This window comes from Haliotis rufescens, unplaced genomic scaffold (assembly GCF_023055435.1).
Source record: "Haliotis rufescens isolate VD_foot unplaced genomic scaffold, xgHalRufe1.0.p SCAF_31, whole genome shotgun sequence".
In the NCBI taxonomy this organism is placed as follows: Eukaryota; Metazoa; Mollusca; class Gastropoda; order Lepetellida; family Haliotidae; genus Haliotis; species Haliotis rufescens.
This window is the reverse complement of record NW_025964013.1, coordinates 4442153-4463736: the sequence shown is the minus strand read 5'-3', so window position 1 is coordinate 4463736 and position 21584 is coordinate 4442153. Positions and strand designations below refer to the sequence as shown.

General features: G+C 43.3%; 1 long non-coding RNA gene across 3 annotated transcripts in view; it reads left to right on the top strand.

Annotated features, from left to right (window-relative positions):
• LOC124122570 overlaps positions 1–17012 on the top strand; it is a 32890-nt gene extending 15878 nt beyond the window's left edge. The window contains exons 1-2 of one of the 3 annotated variants that reach the window (XR_006859170.2): positions 2412–2965; positions 12630–17012. This is a non-coding gene — a long non-coding RNA (uncharacterized LOC124122570). Of the gene's footprint in view, positions 1–2411; positions 2966–3026; positions 3276–12629 lie in introns of those variants that run through there. The other 2 variants (XR_006859172.2, XR_006859171.2) reach the window with 2 other exon arrangements.
• The last annotated feature ends 4572 nt before the right edge of the window (positions 17013–21584 follow it).

Below are 21584 nucleotides of genomic sequence, written 5' to 3'. Positions count from 1 at the left end.
TTCTCTCACAACAGACGCCACATCATTGTGCCATGCATTCTCTCACAACAGTCGCCACATCACTGTGCCATGCATTCTCTCACAACAGTCGCCACATCATTGTGCCATGCATTCTCTCACAACAGACGCCACATCACTGTGCCATGCATTCTCTCACAACATTCGCCACATCACTGTGCCATGCATTCTCTCACAACAGTCGCCACATCACTGTGCCATGCATTCTCTCACAACAGTCGCCACATCACTGTGCCATGCATTCTCTCACAACAGTCGCCACATTACTGTGCCATGCATTCTCTCACAACAGTCGCCACATCACTGTGCCATGCATTCTCTCACAACAGTCGCCACATTACTGTGCCATGCATTCTCTCACAACAGTCGCCACATCACTGTGCCATACATTCTCTCACAACAGTCGCCACATCATTGTGCCATGCATTCTCTCACAACAGTCGCCACATCACTGTGCCATACATTCTCTCACAACAGTCGCCACATCATTGTGCCATGCGTTCTCTCACAACAGTCGCCACATCATTGTGCCATGCGTTTCTCACAACAGTCGCCACATCATTGTGCCATGCGTTTCTCACAACAGTCGCCACATCACTGTGCCATGCGTTTCTCACAACAGTCGCCACATCATTGTGCCATGCGTTTCTCACAACAGACAAATCGTGTTGCTTTGCCTTATCTCACACCAGAAGATAAATGTTGTGCGCAGGTTTTTAACTTAATATACACTATCTTGGTAAATATTGTAACTGATACCTGATATACTGTCATTATTTTAGTGCTTTTATACAAAATAAACCTACTTGGCTGTGTGTACTTTAGGCTGCTCCAGACTGCAGTACCCTGTCCTAATTTTGTCTAACGAGGAGATTACTGACAGGAATTAGAAACTACCGACCACACTCATTTTCCATTAAAGAGCGAAAGCGGACGGTAAAATGTGTGTGTGATCCCGGGTATCGGGTCGGGCGCCCGTGTTTACACTGTGGACAGTAAACAGAGAGGGCTACTCCCGGGGTATCAGGTCGGGCGCCCGTGTTAACACTGTGGACAGTAAACAGAGAGGGCTACTCCCGGGGTATCAGGTCGGGCGCCCGTGTTAACACTGTGGACAGTAAACAGAGAGGGCTACTCCCGGGGTATCAGGTCGGGCGCCCGTGTTTACACTGTGGACAGTAAACAGAGAGGGCTACTCCCGGGGTATCAGGTCGGGCGCCCGTGTGTACACTGTGGACAGTAAACAGAGAGGGCTACTCCCGGGGTATCAGGTCGGGCGCCCGTGTTTACACTGTGGACAGTAAACAGAGAGGGCTACTCCCGGGGTATCAGGTCGGGCGCCCGTGTTTACACTGTGGACAGTAAACAGAGAGGGCTACTCCCGGGGTATCAGGTCGGGCGCCCGTGTTTACACTGTGGACAGTAAACAGAGAGGGCTACTCCCGGGGTATCAGGTCGGGCGCCCGTGTTTACACTGTGGACAGTAAACAGAGAGGGCTACTCCCGGGGTATCAGGTCGGGCGCCCGTGTTTACACTGTGGACAGTAAACAGAGAGGGCTACTCCCGGGGTATCAGGTCGGGCGCCCGTGTTTACACTGTGGACAGTAAACAGAGAGGGCTACTCCCGGGGTATCAGGTCGGGCGCCCGTGTTAACACTGTGGACAGTAAACAGAGAGGGCTACTCCCGGGTATCAGGTCGGGTGCCCGTGTTTACACTGTGGACAGTAAACAGAGAGTGTTATTCCCGGGTATCAGGTCTGGCGCCCGTGTTTACACAGTGGACAGTAAACAGTGAGTGTTACTCCCGGGTATCAGGTCGGGCGCCCGTGTTTACACTGTGGACAGTAAACAGTTAGTGTTATTCCCGGGTGTCAGTTCTCGCGTGTCAGATCAAGATGCCCGTGCAAACACTGCCGATAGAGTGTGAGTTCCTGGATCTAGGCGATGACCATGTATGTTTTGCCTTGAAGTATATAGATATATCTGTTACAAAATACAATACCATCCTCCCCTGTCCGTTCGAACACTGCTTGAAGTGAGTGAATGAGTATGGTTTTAATCCAGCAATATCACGGCGGGGGACACCGGAAAATGGGCTTCACACATTGTACCCGTGTGGGGAATCGAACCCGGGTCTTCGGGGTGACGAGCCAACGCTTTAACCACTAGGCTACTCCACCGCCCCTAAGACTACAGAGAGTGAGAGTGACAGAGTGAATGCTGTTTTTAGTCGCAGTGAGCAAAATTCCAGTTTAACCTCGGCATTCTGTACATAATCGAGTCTGACCCAGGGTAAACGTGTGATTGACTGCATGAGCAACGCTCCAAACCGCACTCAGCCAGCTCTCATTTATATACTCGGGGGTCACTTCTTCCCGAAGGCCTCTCGGGGCCATACCCACAAATCCTTTCTTTGGGCTGGCACAGAGGTGTTTCCATAGTGCTTGGATTTCCATATCGACCAGTGGACCATGTACCCGAACATCGATTTTTATTTATGGGCCATTTTCACCTCGCCGTCTATCTAACGTCGACCGTATATTTATTAGTATTATGTATTTTGACGCCTGTGACGCTCTTCTATGCTCTGTCTCTGAGTTGAGACATTTGCCGTCTTTGTCTAACACATCTGCAATATTACACAGGCCTCGGCGAAGTCTGCCATCAAATTTTATCATATTAGTCACGCAGTCATTCAAACCACTCGGCAGTCGAGAATCGATTCAACATATGCCGACCGCCAAACAAAGACCTGCCACCCCTATAAGGCAAAGTGGCTCCGCCCATCACGCATGGCCGTCGCTAACCCGCAGACCAGAAGGTAGACACGGAGAGTCCTGGAGATTACACTAACCTAAGAGACAGGGGTGGTCACCTTCTGACCGAAACACAGGCACAGTTTCACAACGGAGACGGATACTTTTCACTTGGAGCAATTTACTCGGGTAAATTTGTGATTTCTTTAATTTGTTATTGTTTGTTATCGGTTACCATATAAGCGTTAGCAATGGTGAAATCGATGTTTATTTGGGTAGTTGCCAGTGATTGAGGCTGTCGATCAAGACGGGGTGTAGAGACGGTGTATCAACTGTCGTCTTGCGGTGACACCGTACTCTCATTACATATTCACTGGCAGCCGACCGTACCCTTTAAATTATACACTTGCAGACCTAACTGAGAAAATAGCCGAACCCCTAACTTCCTTAGAATATGGTGATGATGACTGCCAAACCCCATTGTGTTAAAGAGCAAGATGTGAGTATTCCCGAGTATTGTCGAATGTCAATCATGTTCTATTACCACAGTTAGTATTCAGTAATTTGTACAACGGGTACGGGTTAATTCAAGACTATAAACCTGATATGAAATATTTCTATGTCGAAACATTAATGGAGCTGTATTGTATAACGTTACATGGGGTGATTTACGTTGGTGGTAGAGGCTTATGTGTGTATCGCCAACTTTCGTGACAGCTAGGCTCTTGCACACCCGAGTAGAGACGAAAATCTTCTTACGCCGATATTAACACGCGATCAGTAGTGAATGTAAGCCTTGTGACGCCTCGAGACTCGGCTGCAACAGTGTTACATGCGTATCCGTGAACGCAGTCATTTGTAATAGTCGGACAAGTCTCGTTAATCCTGTTAGAACGCAGTCGGGTTTATAATATCTTCAAAGACTGCTAATCCTAATTTACATAATCTTTTTCTATAACGTTATGTAATAATCAATTAATTTAAGAATTAATGTTTCGATGTTTTAATTCAAGTTTAGACATTAAGAGTTTCTGTTTCGTGTTTCCTTAACTACGGTCCGTGGTGTTGTTGTTTTGTGAGATCTAACAAAAAAGCTTTCAATAGTTTGTGGCGTTTCAATGATGGTATTGAAATAGACTTGCCACAGATTTGACACAGTTTACAGTTGCTGTGAGTATGTAAGCAAACATGACATCCCCTCTGACAGTACATAGCTGTGTTAAATCTCGCCATTGATGAGCAAGAACACTCTATTCACCGCTTTGTGGTGTTTACACAACGTCCTGACAGGTTTAAAACCAATCCTGTAAAACAAGTTTTAGAAGTCACAACATACGACGTGTTGGCGCTCGTTACTTCCGCGTCTGGGTGTATCGGGGGAATATATGAACACAGCCTCGTTAATGTTTGATACGTGGGCCTTATGTCACAGCCCTCTATCAAGACAAGCCATTGTCATCCCCGTGTGTTGAGAACACCGGTCTCTAATGACTCACTCCCACCCAGCGGTAGACTCCGTTCGGATGCACCGTGTCTGATGAAGCGGAGCGTGTGTAATGAACCAGATCAGAGGTGTCCTGGTGCATCTGTCATTGCATAAACACCATCTTGTGGTTGTGTCGGGCTGTTGTTTGTGTGAAGACGGTTGTGTGGGGCTGTTTTTGTGTGAGCTTGGTTGTGTGGGGCTGTTTGTGTGGAGACACTTGGTTGTGTGGGGCTGTTGTTTGTGTCAAGACACTTGGTCAAGGTTGTGCGTACTTTTGGTATTGGAGTCCAACGAGTGCTATGTTACAGCACAACAATGAAGCGACCGCTCCATCCGTCACGTTCTGGGTAATCATGATATAATCTGTGTTGTCTAAAAGAACATAATAACTCAATCCTGAAACACTTTGTTTCCTCCAATCATGACGCTGACGCATTCTTATTGCCCCATTGCATTCTTATTGCCCCATTGCATTCTTATTGCCCCATCTCCATGGTTGTTCATTATTTGCCTGATAATCTAGTCTTCTGTCTGAAAGAATGAGACAAAGGGAGTCAAGGCAGACGACAGGTAGAGCAACGTCCGACCACAAATTATTCACTATTAAAATAGAGGATTCTTCTAAGAAAAGCTTATTTCCAGAAACCTGTTTTATGTCATACAGAATACAGGCAACCCATTCTATGGCATCCAGTATACAGGAAAACTCTTTCTATGGCATCCAGTATACAGGAAAACTCTTTCGATGACATACAGAATACAGGAAAACTCTTTCTATGACATACAGAATAAAGGCAACCCATTTCTATGGCATCCCGTATACAGGAAAACTCTTTCTATGGCATCCAGTATACAGGAAAACTCTTTCGATGACATACAGAATACAGGAAAACTCTTTCTATGACATACAGAATACAGGCAACCCATTTCTATGGCATCCCGTATACAGGAAAACTCTTTCTATGGCATCCAGTATACAGGAAAACTCTTTCGATGACATACAGAATATGGGAAAACTCTTTCGATGACATACAGAATACAGGAAACCCATTTCTATGGCATCCAGTATACAGGAAAACTCTTTCTATGACATCCAGTATACAGGAAAACTCTTTCTATGGCATCCAGTATACAGGAAAACTCTTTCGATGACATACAGAATACAGGCAACCCATTCTATGGCATCCAGTATACAGGAAAACTCTTTCTATGACATACAGAATACAGGAAAACCATTCTATGAAATACTGTATATATGAAACCCCTTTCTGTGACACGCTGTATACATAAAACCCCATTCTATGACATATTGTATACAGAAAGACCCATTCTATGAAATACTGTATATATGAAACCCCTTTCTGTGACATGCTGTATACATAAAACCCCATTCTATGACATATTGTATACAGAAAGACCCATTCTATGAAATACTGTATATATGAAACCCCTTTCTGTGACATGCTGTATACATAAAACCCCATTCTATGACATATTGTATACAGAAAGACCCATTCTATGAAATACTGTATATATGAAACCCCTTTCTGTGACATGCTGTATACATAAAACCCCATTCTATGACATATTGTATACAGAAAGACCCATTCTATGATATACTGTATATATGAAACCCCTTTCTGTGACATGCTGTATACATAAAACCCCATTCTATGACATATTGTATACAGAAAGACCCATTCTATGAAATACTGTATATATGAAACCCCTTTCTGTGACATGCTGTATACATAAAACCCCATTCTATGACATACAGAATACAGGAAAACCATTCTATGAAATAGTGTATATATGAAACCCCTTTCTGTGACATGCTGTATACATAAAACCCCATTCTATGACATATTGTATACAGAAAGACCCATTCTATGATATACTGTATATATGAAACCCCTTTCTGTGACATGCTGTATACATAAAACCCCATTCTATGACATATTGTATACAGAAAGACCCATTCTATGAAATACTGTATATATGAAACCCCTTTCTGTGACATGCTGTATACATAAAACCCCATTCTATGACATATTGTATACAGAAAGACCCATTCTATGAAATACTGTACATATGAAACCCCTTTCTGTGACATGCTGTATACATAAAACCCCATTCTATGACATATTGTATACAGAAAGACCCATTCTATGATATACTGTATATATGAAACCCCTTTCTGTGACATGCTGTATACATAAAACCCCATTCTATGACATATTGTATACAGAAAGACCCATTCTATGATATACTGTATACATAAAACCCCTTTCTGTGTCATACTGTATACAGAAAACCCCTTTCTGTGACACACAGTATACAGGACACCACAGCATTGGATACATCTTTTATGATAAACTGTTTGTATAAAACCCGCTGTATGATATGCTTTAGGAAGGAAATACCATGCACTATAGACTGTATGTAGGATATAACTCACTGTATGTAAGATTCCCCTTGTGTGACACCCTGTGTGAAACATTCCCCTTGTGTGACACCCTGTGTGAAACATTCCCCTTGTGTGACACCCTGTGTGAAACATTCCCCTTGTTTGACACCCTGTGTGAAACATTCCCAATGTGTGACACCTTGTATATAACTTTCACCTTGCGAGACATCCTTTCTATGGCGGACTAAATTGGGCGTAAAAGGCAAAATTGTGATGAAAACTTTATGAATGGATCACTGAATATCAGAGATGTGTTCAGAGTAAACATGTTCTGCGTTAACGGAAGCACTCACTCATTTTCATAAGAAGTAAGTACATGTTTGTAGCCTAACGCCGCACCCAGCAAAACTCCTGTCGTACGACTGCGGCCCGTATAGACAGACAACCTTTATGCGCGTCCTTCTTGCATGATTTATAGTTTGTAAAATTATCCCTGGCAGAGTAATCAGGATGTTACTGCACAAACACTCATACTGATGTGCAGGGCTCTGGCATGGTCGCCCAACAACGGTAATATATTAGACACATTCTTAATTGCTGAAGTGTTTTTCTCGAAGACATTATCCTATTATAAGTATTATGTGTAGTGCGTTAAATAAATGTGTGACATTGCCTATTTGATAGTTCTTATCTGGAATTTCCAGCAGCCACTCTCAACAGGTAAACACACATCTAGAGTAACAGATATCTTTCAACGGACGATATATGTTTAAAAAGTTTGTTATGTATTTTGGGCTATTGCGTATATCACTATATCAATATTGTACAAAGCTGTCTTGAAGATGTAATGTACTTCAGATATAGGCAGGTGTCTACTGTGACTACTTGGTCTGTTTAAAGTTTATGCTATTCCTATAAGTATACACGCTATGTATTGCTAGTGGAAATATAGTGACAATCAAGGTTTAAGAGAGGATATACTTAATTCACGATATAACTTGAAATGGATAGTGTAACGAACGTTTAATAATTCAAAACACGATATAAATACCCACACTTCTGGCCCTTGCATAAAATACTTTGTGGTAGTTTTCCATTTCCGTTTATAGATTAACTTTAGACACTTATTAACAGATTCCATTATTTCTATATCTCAAAAAAACCCGGAAAAAATAAATTTAGTACCTCTGCTTCCTGCAAATATCGGTTTCCATATTGAGCGACAGTCGCAAAACCCCATTTTGGAATTTGGGAGTATTTAACGATTTGCAGATGACAGCGTGCCATCTGCGCAAAACACAAGCAAGAAATATGTACTGTGTGTTCTATATCAGTTCAATTTATAATGAACGCTTCAAATTTTTTGTTGACAAGGTTACCTTCCGCGTAATGTTTAGAAGCGGAGAACCGGAGGGGGGTGACGTTTTCTCCTTGGCGAATACCTCAAAATACTGAGAAACATTGCTACGCATGACGCATGGCTACATGTTACAGTATATGTTCTTTACAAACTAAAGTAATGTGCCACGTGTTCTGCACATGAACAATTTGTGCCAGGGCCTTACCTCTGTACACTAGCAAAAGTCCTTTTGAAATCAATACCGGTATAAAAGTAATTTATGCTCGGGCGTTGTAAGGTTAAGGATTTAATATACCCGTGAACAATTTACACATATTTAATGAGTCTATATAGATCTTGGTGGTATAACCTTTGTTATAGGTTGGCCTCACGATGACACCATAACGCAAAATGTCAAATGTGCCAATCAGAAGAGTTGTTTCTAATTGCGTCAGTTTGGGATGATTTATGTCGTTTTAGTCATTTAATTATTTGATGACTTTGTTCAGAAGAGCGCTGTCATTAATTTGTTGCAAGGTTAATCGGGTTCCCACGATCGGTATCAGAGTATGGTGTCTCGGTTTGTGGTTTGAAGAAATTGTGAAACTCCTTGGTCCGGTATGCACTGTGGAGCTTATTCTAGTTTCTTGATTAACAACGTCCCCCGCCGTGATATTGCTGGAATATTGCTAAAAGCGGCGTAAAACCAAACTCACTCACTCACTCACTTGATTAACAAGTTTCTCTAGGCGAATAGTTTGGTTGGTACACTAACATGTTTATTTCTCAAAAGAAGTTAAAGGACACAATATTTTTTCATATGATTATAATATATATGTCATGGCACTTTAACTTATTTGGAGTATATTTGAGTATATATTGAACCTAACTATTGTACACAGCCCATGGCTGCATGATATGTTATGTATACTACGGGAAATATGTCATGTCAGCACATTTAATATATGTGATTTATGAGATAACAAATGCAGGTAGTTCCTGGCAATTTTGGCCATTTGTATGACAGCTTGCCCAATATGCTTTTATTAATTTTGAATCAAACTAATGAATGAAAACACATTTACTATAAAAACATTATGACAAACAGAAGCCTGACTTGGATTAACCGTTGGTAGGTTCTCTCAATATACTGTATCCCTAGGTTAACCGCAAGCACACACCTAGTGATGTTTGCACAAAGAGAACTTACTTAGTGGTGTTCCGTATACGAATGCTGAAACATGTTGTCCCCTTGTTATTTCCACGATGTGGTTTTGAAGAAACATGTCATTTAATTATTTTTTTTCTTCATTTTTTAAACAATATTTTACACGGGTTTCATAAGAAACTTTCAATTATTCTCATGTTGTCTCTTTTGTTATTTCCACGATGTGATTTTGAAGAAACATGCCATTTAATTATTATTTTTTCAGTTTTTAAACAATATTTTACACGGGTTTCATAAGAAACTTTCAATTATTCTCACCGGTGCAATAAATCAGAGGTGTGCATTTGGGAATAGTGGATAAATTATTACCTGTTTAAGGAAACAATAATATGTCAAAGTTTCCTTATAAGTGTAACTATTATACATTCGCTGTTGTTTGTAAATATATAACCCTTCTCAGTCGTTGAAATTGTATCAACAAATGTATGCCAGCAGGTGTTATTGTTGACGTGTGCTACTTCATGGAAATGGAAGTCAGTGCCCTCACTGCTTTCTACTTGTTGATAGAACCCAGCAGTCTAAACAACCCAAAACACCACATTGAATCTCGGGGATAGGTGTATTCATAAGTGGCTTGTAGATATACTGGACTAGTTATGATTATGGCCTGACTTGGTCGCTGTTACTTATGTATATTTTCGCACAGTCACGGTGTGATATACGACATATAATCTTATAAATACTACCCCTCTACACAAGACTTCGCTAAATATAGAGGTGTTATTGAACACGGCCCATAGCTGCAGGGACCTGACGCCCGTGTCCCTGTGTTGGAAGTGTGATTGTATGGTGTTGTTGTGGGCCGATAGAAGGACGTTTGCCGTCTTATGATTTATTCATGTATAGAGAGAGTAGACATTAGACGACTGACAACGTAGCCAATAATGTGTAGTAAAGAAACTTAATATCGATGGATGCGTCTTGGGTGGATGGTATGTGGAATCCTTTCTGAGAGGTAGTAAATATATCCGATATAGTATATGTATGGTATTACATTACATGTATTTATAGACCATTAGAAGATTAGTATCATGAATGACAACATATATGGCATATACACATAAACACATGTTATATGCTGACATAGAGAGAGAGAGAGAGGGGGGGGGGGGGGGGGGGGGACTATGGACTAGTGACAGAGACAGCACACGCTGTTGTTATTGTGGCAGTACATTTTCTGGTTCTTTGGCTTTTCGTGCAGAGTTTGTTTATTATATACACACTCACTAGCACGCACGCACGCACGCACGCACGCTCGCATACACACACATACCCTCCTATTGTTCCCTTCCTTGCACGCTCCTGTTAAATAACTCCAACGGCGGCAGGACGTGTACTCGCTACACCTGCAGCGGTAATCTCGTTTCGTGACAACCCGAACGAACTTAATAAAATACTCAATGACCACCGCTGTATCACTCTTTGTATGTTTATCAGTTACTGCATTCGTCATCAGTGCAGAAACCTTTGATTTAATTTGTACGTTCCAAGACGCGGACACGCCAATACTGATTACGCCTTCAGTTGAACAGTGCACACACCGTCCAGTAGACTGACGTGACCAGTGATGAGATTATTGTTTGTGCTACTTCCGACGTTTTGTGTTCCTCTGTATGGTGGACTACTGTTTGTCTCAGGTCATTATTTCATTAGTGAAATAAGTTCAATGTCAAGATCAGATAGAAACTCGTTTCAGTTTTCTAATCCCTTTAAAAGGTGCCTGAAGTTTTAGTACAGCTTGTGTCATGGCACCATCCGACAACTCTTTGACGTTTGTTTGTTTGGTGTTTAACGCCGCACTCAGCAATATTCCAGCTATATGCCGGCGGTCTGTAAATAATCGAGTCCGTACCAGCCAATCCAGTGATTGACATCATGAGCATCGAGCTACGCAATTCGGGTACGATGACATACATCAACCAAGTCAGCGAGCTTGACCACCCGATCCCGTTAGTCGCCTCTTACGACAAGAATTGGTGCTTTTTACGGTTGCTGAAGACCTGTTCTACCCCGAATCTTCACAGGTTGGCAACTCTTCGAAACCAGAAGGCAATGGTGCTGACACTCTACTTTGATTGTCTGATCTCCCAAATCGATCTCTGTATTCACAACTGACACCCACTTTGAAATGTCCTTTTGACTAATTCCTCAGACGTTTTTTTTTATTTATCGTGATTGCGAAATATGATATCCCGTAGCTATGATCATGCCCCAAACAACTGAGTACATGGGTACCCATCGCGTGTCCCAAAACATCTATTGTTTTCGACACATTACTGATACCAAACATAGTGCCATTTATCTTTCTGACCTATCACAGGGGAACTGGTTTGTTCCAGTTTATTCAGGGGCCATCTTGGCAAGCACTGTACAGTTACAAATGGCTACTGCGTGGAAAATGTTCGTGATACAAAGCCCCTATGTTGCTCGACACGATGTCATTATTGTTTCAGGATACTTTCAAAACAAACAGTGAGTGAGTGAGTATGGTTTTACGCCGCTTTTAGCAATATTCCAGCAATATCATGGCGGGGGACACCAGAAATGGGCTTCACACATTGTACCCATGCCGGGAATCGTACCCGGGTCTTCGGCGTGACGAGCGAACGCTTTAACCACTAGGCTACCCGACCGCCCCTCAAAACAAACAGATGGGGCACCTCTTTGTATTGGACAAACACGAATATACCCAAGATAAGGAAGTGAGACATTTATAGAAATATACACATGAAGAATCAACAATTGTAATGTTATAGTTATCACACGTGATGATTCTGCCCCGCCGATAGCTCGTCACGCTTAAAGTTCTACGTTGCTGTACAGTTGGTTAAAGAACACATTCTATGACTGTCAATGTGCGGGCAGTTTAATTACTAATCATATGAGGAGGTGCCGGTTCTAGGGGGAGTCTACATACATGTAAGACCCGAGTGCAGGTAATAGATATTCAGCAATCCATGCTTGTCGTAAGAGGCGACTAACGGGATGGGGTGGTCAGGCTCGCTGACTTGGTTGATGCATGTCATCGTATCCCAATTGCGTTGCTCAATGCTCATGATGTCAATCATTGCATTGTTTGGTCCTGACTCGATGCTCATGATGTCAATCATTGCATTGTTTGGTCCTGACTCGATTATTTACAGACCCTAGGATCTTGAGTGCGGCGTGTAATAACAAACAAACAAACAAACAAACAAACATGCATGTATGAGGACCCATGTATCCAATGGCCGTCCTGTCAGAGGGCTCTTCACAGCATACCAATCCCACTGCCTGGTACCCAGGAAGGAGCTGACAATATTCAGATGCATAATTTTAACCTTTTTATGAAAATGAAATATATGAAATGAAAATATTTGGAAATACAATTATAATATTATTTCTATATTTCAGGATACACAGGAGTTTGCTTGCCTGGGTCTGTCACCGCTGAACGGCCTCCACATTCACACGTCTCCACACAGTGCGACTCTTACATAACCACAATGCCACACGCTGCCACATAAATGGTGGCAATCAATACCACCTGACTCTCAACTCGTCATCAGTATTTACAGACTGATCACTTACGGGAAGTAGTAAAGTTCTCCCTGTGTTTGAAGCAAACCAGCGTTCGGTTGAACAGGTAGTATTTCGAGAGTGTTGCAGTGTCCAACTGATAAGATGTCTTTCCTTGCGAATATCTTTAAGAAGAAGCCGAAGGGTGAAGAAAAGAGAGATGAAGAACCGCAGGACCCAGAAGCGAAGGATAGGCGGCTAAAGAAGCAGTTGTCTATCTCCAGGTCTGGTCGGTTTAAACAAAAGAACCGACAACGAGGGGGCGTGGCCGACAGACCAGATCTGTTCCTTCAGAATGAGGATGAGAAGAAATCGGAATCGAGGCCTCAGGCTGGTTCGTCTAACTCCCCCGGTAACAGCTGCAGGGAGGTAAATGGAATTATCATTCCCGGTGGCGTCAGGTTAAATGAACAAATGGCGTCATGACCTGGGATGAAGGTCAAGGACGTGTTTCAGTTTGGACGTTCCACTGACGCTCCAGGCGCCGTGGTTACCATCATGACTATTGCAATGGTCGCGAATTGAATAATGAGATTGAGATGTGATTTTGACTTGGCCTGTGTGACTAAATCAGGAACTTGTGTATGGTGTTACGATGGATAGCGTTGTGGAGTATTGACAATTGTAAACATGACAACCCCTGAAATTCAACGACCAATGAAAGTGTGGCTAGGAGTGCAATGATTATGGGTATAGCGGATGGCAATAGCTAACTTTGTCTGCTGGGCGCTTGTAGTCGCCCACAGCCCCATCGGCCTGATCTCTGATCCATCCATGATACCGTGTCTTCCATACGTTGCGGAGCAAGGTGTATTTCCTCCTCGGCAGATGTGGGTGACACCTAGCGGCGGTAGCGACGTCGTCTCTACTCGCGGTTCGGAAACCATATGTCCGCTGGAATTGCTTATTTGGAATTAATAACTTTTTAACTTGTCGCTCGTAGCATATGTTCACGAGTGTGAGTGTAGGTAAAGTTATTTGTATAGTATTTACATATCAGTATGCGGATTGTGAGAAACAAACTGCGGCCGGGGAACTGACTTGTTTCCTGAACACGTCTGTTGTTTAAACGTTACTTCACTGTTAAAGTAACTATATCTGTCCAGTCACAATCTGTCACAGAGAAAGAAGGAACAGTTTTCATTTTCTTGGTAAAAAAATAATTGTTACCAAAACTTTGTTGCATGAAACACATATAAGCTGCCCGCTGGTAGTTGAAAAAATGATCAAAACATCATATTAATGGATTCCTGTCATTCAAGATAAGATGGTCTCCAGAGCGTTTCTGGATAAGCGTTCAACTGTTAAACGACCAGTTCAGTTTTGGTTCCTGCCAGTTCCCTGGCCTGTGTATATATAAGTCTGCTGTTTGTTATAGTCAGTATTGTCGCTAGACCCTAGCTGTGATGTTCATGAATGAGATTTGTAGATATATTGAATAGTGTGAATGTTGTCCCCTCTGTATACAGAGTGCACTTCACAGCGCAACCTCGTTAACCCGGACGGTACGTCCCCAGTGAAATCATCCGCATGATTGCATGGCTGTATTAGCAGATCATGCAAGAAGCTATTTTATTTTAAATACAGACACACAGACACACAGACACACACACACACACACACACACACACACACACACATTCCCATCAAAATCGTCCGTAGGGCGTGGTGTCCGGTTTAACGGGGTCCGCAATAACGAGGTTTCACTGTTATCAAATTGTTTTGCTGCTATCTAGATCTGGCTGCGAGAATACAAAGCCCTATTTTCACATACGTGTATAATGTATGTTCATACCCAAACCAAATCATGACGGTACAGAAACCTGTAGTTTGCAGCACGCTGCCTAGCAGTAATTGTCTTTATATGACCATGTGTCCTAGGCTATAGCAACTTGAACTTACTTCACGGTATTTAGGGCAAAATACTTCATATGTTTAGCTTTTGTAATATTTATTTTTCATTTGAAAGAAAGTATTTTGTTGTTTACTATAGTGCCTTGGAAATGGTTATGCAGATACAATGTATATATCTATATCTATCTATATGATGCTGGTAAATCATTGAATGTCTCTATCAAGCGATGATCGTTGCATAGAGTGGAAGTCCCGCCGTGACAGGATTATATGAGCACGCGACTTGCATTTGAACATATACATCCACAGCAAGACAACTTGTCATCTAGACAGACACAGTGTCAGATATATCGAAACACAATCAGACAGGGACACGCAGTCCGATATATCCTGATATACCCAGTCAGAAACAGACAGTCAGTTATGTCCTGATATACCCAGTCAGAAACAGACACAGTCAGTTATGTTCTGATATACAAAGACCGGTAAACACAGTCAGATATATCCTGACACACCCATTGAGGGTCAGACACAGTCAGATATATCCTGATATACCCTGTCAGGGACACGCAGTCAGATATATCCTGATACACCCAGACGGGCAGAGTCAGATATAGCCCGATACACCGAGTCAGGGACATTCACAGTCAGATATATCCTGACACAACCAGGCAGGGACATTCACAGTCAGATATATCCTGACACACCCAGACAGGGACAGACACTGTCCGATATATCCTGACACACCCAGACAGGGACAGACACTGTCAGATATATCCTGACACACCCAGACAGGGACAGACACAGTTAGATATATCCTGACACACCCAGACAGGGACAGACACTGTCCGATATATCCTGACACACCCAGACAGGGACAGACACACTCAGATATATCCTGACACACCCAGACAGGGACAGACACAGTCACATATATCCTGACACACCCAGACAGGGACATACACAGTTACATATATCCTGACACACCCAGACAGGGACAGACACGGTCACATATATCCTGACACACCCAGACAGGGACAGACACAGTCAGATATATCCTGACACACCCAGACAGGGACAGACACAGTCAGATATATCCTGACACACCCAGACAGGGGCAGACACAGTCAGATATATCCTGACACACCCAGACAGGCACAGACACAGTCAGATATATCCTGACACACCCAGACAGGGGCAGACACAGTCAGATATATCCTGACACACCCAGACAGGGGCAGACACAGTCAGATATACCCTGACACCCAGACAGGGACAGACACAGTTAGATATATCCTGACACACCCAGACAGGGACAGACACAGTCAGATATATCCTGACTCCCAGACAGGGACAGACACAGTTAGATATATCCTGACACCCAGACAGGGACAGACACAGTTAGATATATCCTGACACCCAGACAGGGACAGACACAGTTAGATATATCCTGACACCCAGACAGGGACAGACACAGTCAGATATATCCTGACACACCCAGACAGGGACAGACACAGTCAGATATATCCTGACCCCCAGACAGGCACAGACACAGTCAGATATATCCTGACACACCCAGACAGGGACAGACACAGTTAGATATATCCTGACACCCAGTCAGGGGCAGACACAGTTAGATATATCCTGACACACCCAGACAGGGGCAGACACTGTCCGATATATCCTGACATCCCCAGACAGGGGCAGACACAGTCACATATATCCTGACACCCAGACAGGGACAGACACAGTCACATATATCCTGACACCCAGACAGGGGCTCTTGTCATTTCAAGCTTAAGAACACCAAAGAGACACTTTGACCTAGTGATACTCCGCATGCACCTCTATATAAACACACACACAACAGTATGCAAACATATTCTTTTTTAATGTTTGTTTGATGCATTTTCAACAATGCTTACAGCCTTAGATTAGCTCGTAGACTAGGCATGCTTATTTTGTTTGTGTCTGGAAATTCAGATATAACGATACAAAAGAACACATGTAGATTTCCCTTTTCGTCGAACAACTCCTGCATAACCAGCCCATGTACATCTGACATTAAACATGGGAACTTGTCGGACTGCTTGTTGGGTATGTCAAACTCGTTGTTCGAGTTGCCGAACTGATACTGCTTGACATGTCGGATTATTTCCTCGAGATATGTCATATCTGCTTGTTTTGCCGGACTTTGCTCGACATGTTAGGCTCGTTGTCCGACGGGCTTCTTGTCGGACTTGTCGATATCGAGGCGTAACAGGCTGTTGCCAGCGTGTGCAGGTCAGTCACTAGCACATCATAGTGCGAGAAGTACGTGCCTTATTTGTCACTTAATTTAATGTATAAAGTTTTTGATCATCATCCATGTGTTGCGTATCTTTCCAAGGTGAGTTGTAGAGAATTGCTACTTTATGACCACGTGACCAGTTCACGTTCACAGGTTACCAGTGAGGTTCATATGACGTGTAAAATGACAGTATACATGTCTAGGGCATTGGCGTCCGAAATGACAGTATACATGTCTGGGGCACTGGCGTATGAAATGACAGTATACATGTCTGGGGCACTGGCGTATGAAATGACAGTATACATGTCTAGGGCACTGGCGTCCGAAATGACAGTATATATGTGTGGGGCACTGGCGTACGAAATGACAGTATACATGTGTGGGACACTGGCGTACGAAATGACAGTATACATGTCTAGGGCACTGGCGTACGAAATGACAGTATACATGTCTAGGGCACTGGCGTACGAAATGACAGTATACATGTCTAGGGCACTGGCGTACGAAATAACAGTATACATGTCTGGGGCACTGGCGTACGAAATGACAGTATACATGTCTGGGGCACTGTCGAATGAAATGAACAAGTAAAGGACCATGCCCACATCTTGGTTCACTGTTGAATGTGTAGATATCACGAAAGAGATTCACTTCTGTCTGTGTACAGATCATTGGACGTCGAGCGGCAGCTGGCTTACTTAAGGCAGGGTCTTCCAGCAGTTCTCCGGTTGTCAGATGTAAACCAGTCGACCGTGAAATCCAACCCGAATGATAAATGAGCCGTGTCCAGGTATTTAGCTGGATGGAAGTAATGAGATTATCACGACATAAACTTGTGCTATGTGGCGACAGGTTTTCCTGTAACATGTTTACTGTATTCACCGACCTACAATGGAGAGAAACGTCGGGCCTCTTGAGTGAACACTTTCTTACCAAACAAACAGTTTGTTGTGTTGACTGGAGCAACATGCACACAACATGCAAAGAGCGGATTGAAGGTGAAAAATCGTTGTGGGAATGCATGCATACAGCGTGACACAGGGTGAACGTTTAACTTAAGCATGAATACTGAATACATATAATTGTATGCATATTTGGCCCACTGACATAAACACTGTGTTGTTAGGTTGAAACACAGCCAGTTTCTATTCCTAACACTGATAATGACATTTCATGATAAAAATACAATGACATGCACGAAATGAGCTAACAGGCACATATGTGAGTTGTGTTTCAAGCCGCTTATAGTCAGTTATGTCGACTTTGAGATACCGAGAGTGGTGATATCAGAGACTGGGTGTGGTGATATGTAGACTACAAGTTATCGAGTCTGATGTGACCGACTCCGTGGTCTGGTGGTAGAGCGTCCGTCCGGAAGGTCCGGGGTTCGATCCCCGGCCGTGTCAAACAAAAAGACGTTAAACGATAACTTGTTGTTACCCTGCCTGGCGTTCGGTTAAGGGGCTAAAACAAGGACAGGTCGGCTCGGAGTCAGTATGCTGTGTCTGAGTAGGGTATTCATGTTAAACTGCGGCATGGTATCTCAGTGGGCGAGCACTTTGAATCAGCATCAGTCCGGACTAGTACAAGCAGCCACACACACGTGCATGCGATATAAGAGCAATAATCTTGCACGCCCCATTTCACCTTACCTCACCTCGAGTCGAGACGATATCAGAGATCGAATGTGGTAATATCAGAGATCGAATGTGGTGATATCAGAGATCGAGTGTGGTGATATCAGAGACTGAGACAGATGATATGCAGACGATCAGAGACTAACTGTGAGGATATGCATTGATATAGACATTCGTATATTGTCATGAAAACCTTAAAAAACCGTTCAATTGGCATTCTAGAAGTTGGTGAGGAAATAAGAAAACGTACAACGTTATGGATAACAACTTCTAGTTTATTGCATCTAGCGACGTTTCGATGTAGATTCTTACACCATTATCAAGCTGGAGTGACAACAGCCACTTAGTGATAGGTATGTATGCATGATATGTTGTGATAAGCAGATTAACATCAACAACAACTGGTAATCTATAAAAAGTAGCACACCGTAATGAGTTAGAGTGAGTTGGATTTAACGCCGCTTTTTTACCGTATTCCAGTTATATCGGCGTCACAGATAACGAAGCTAGATGCACAGCAAGGATAAAGACTAAATGTTGTGACAAGCTGACTGGAATTTTTTACTAATTAAAAAAGGTCTATTGCTTGATTAGATCTTCAAAGACAGACGAGATGTAATACTCTTGATCTCTGTTCATCAAAGGTGACGGCGGATTTCTATGGCTTGTGAGAGTTTTCTTTAAGTGAAGTCCTGATGTTTGTTTGTGAGGATCTGGACTTTGTCACACGGAAGTGATGGCAAGGGAAGGTTTCAACAGCCAAGACAGACAGAAAATCAGCCTTCTCAGACCACACGCAAAATAATTCCTGGCCATCTTGGTCGCAGTATTAATAATATTCAATTCGCATAAGAAACACCGATCACGTATTTCCTTAGTAGCTTCGCTGATATTTGACGACACGGGGTACATCCATATCACGGAAATGGAGGGCTGTGCGTTAAATAAGACATATCATCACGCCTTGTACACTATAATTCTGGGTCTGCCCTGCCTACTTTCGTACTGAAATACAAACACAAGTCGTATCCAAGTGTAATGATCTGTAACCTGAGTTAATCTACTCACTACACTACATTGCTGTTTGGTTTACATCTTGTGTTCGAAATAGGGGAAGTTGAAACACCTTCTATACGTGCACGCGGGACTCTTACACTTCAAAGTGTGTTATTTCCGTGATAACATCCCCTGCCACGCGGCAGAAATACTGCAACCTCCAACACATCCGTCCGCTCGTGAATTTCAAAGTTCTCATAGTCGTGATGTTTGTTTGTTGTTTAACGCCACACTAAGCACTATTCCAGCTTTATCGCGGCGGTCTGTAAATGGTCGAGTCTGGACCAGAAAATCCAGTTATGGCCATCACGAGTGATGCCATCGATCCTGGCAATTGGAATACGAGGACATGCATCAACCAAATCAGCGAGCCTGACCATCCGCCTCCTACAACCGTAGTCGCCTTTTACGACAAGAATGGGTACCCGAAGACCTATTCTACCCCTGATCTTCACGGGTCTAATCGTGATGTAAAAACACACAGCTGTTTCTGGTAACATTGTGCAGGTACATCATATATCTGACCAACATTGTTGCTGTGGCGTCTGGTTTGTGTCATGGTTTAATACAACCACGAACAAGAACATGCCATCTGTATATTTTAGAACAGAATTTCTTTCATCAGCTTGTTATCAAGGGCGGATCGAACGATTTTAAAAGAAGGTCCAAAATATCAAAATCCACCTGAACATCCCTCCCACTCTATTACTAAAGGTACTACAAAAGAATGTTGCATCTTTCGTATGGCATGAATTTCCGCCGTGGTATTGGGGGAACATTGCTAACAGCGGCGTAACACCATACTCTCTTACTCACTCGCTCGATCGTGTTACATGTCGCTGGCCGTAACCGTGTTTTGATCTGATGTCAAATTGTTGATCTTGATATGCGGAAACAAATACTGGAAATCTGGTTTGACTGCCGTTTCGGGTTTTTAAAAAGAATGTATACCCCGACACGTGTACCATGTACCTGTATACTCGGCCACGTGTACCACGTACCTGTATACTCGGACACGTGTGCCATGTACCTGTATACCCGGACACGTGTGCCATGTATATGTATACCCGTACACGTGTGCCATGTATCTGTATACCCGTACACGTGTACCATGTACCTGTATACCCGTACACGTGTACCATGTACCTGTATACCCGGCCACGTGTACCATATACCTGTATACCCGGACACGTGTGTCTTGTACCTGTATACCTGGACACGTGCACCATGTACCTGTATACCCGGACACGTGTGCCATATACCTGTATACTCGGACACGTGTACCATGTACCTGTATACCCGGCCACGTGTACCATATACCTGTATACCCGGACACGTGTGTCTTGTACCTGTATACCCGGACACGTGTACCATGTACCCGTATACCCGGAAACGTGTGCCATGTACCTGTATACTCGGACACGTGTACCATGTACCCGGACACGTGTGCCACGTACCTGTATACCCGGACACGTGTGCCACGTACCATGTACCTGTATACCCGGCCACGTGTACCATATACCTGTATACCCGGACACGTGTGTCTTGTACCTGTATACCCGGACACGTGTACCATGTACCCGTATACCCGGAAACGTGTGCCATGTACCTGTATACTCGGACACGTGTACCATGTACCCGGACACGTGTGCCACGTACCTGTATACCCGGACACGTGTGCCACGTACCATGTACCTGTATACCCGGCCACGTGTACCATGTACCTGTATACCCGGACAAGTGTGCCTTGTACCTGTATACCCGGACACGTGTGCCATGTACCTGTATACTCGGACACGTGCATGATGTACCTGTATACCCGGACACGTGTGCCATGTACCTGAAAAGTCGGACACGCGTGTCGTGTATGTGAATTGCCTATAAAACCGGGCATTCACATGCAGACAAGCTTGCAAGAGTTACCTCCCATAACGATATCCGGTAGATCCACCC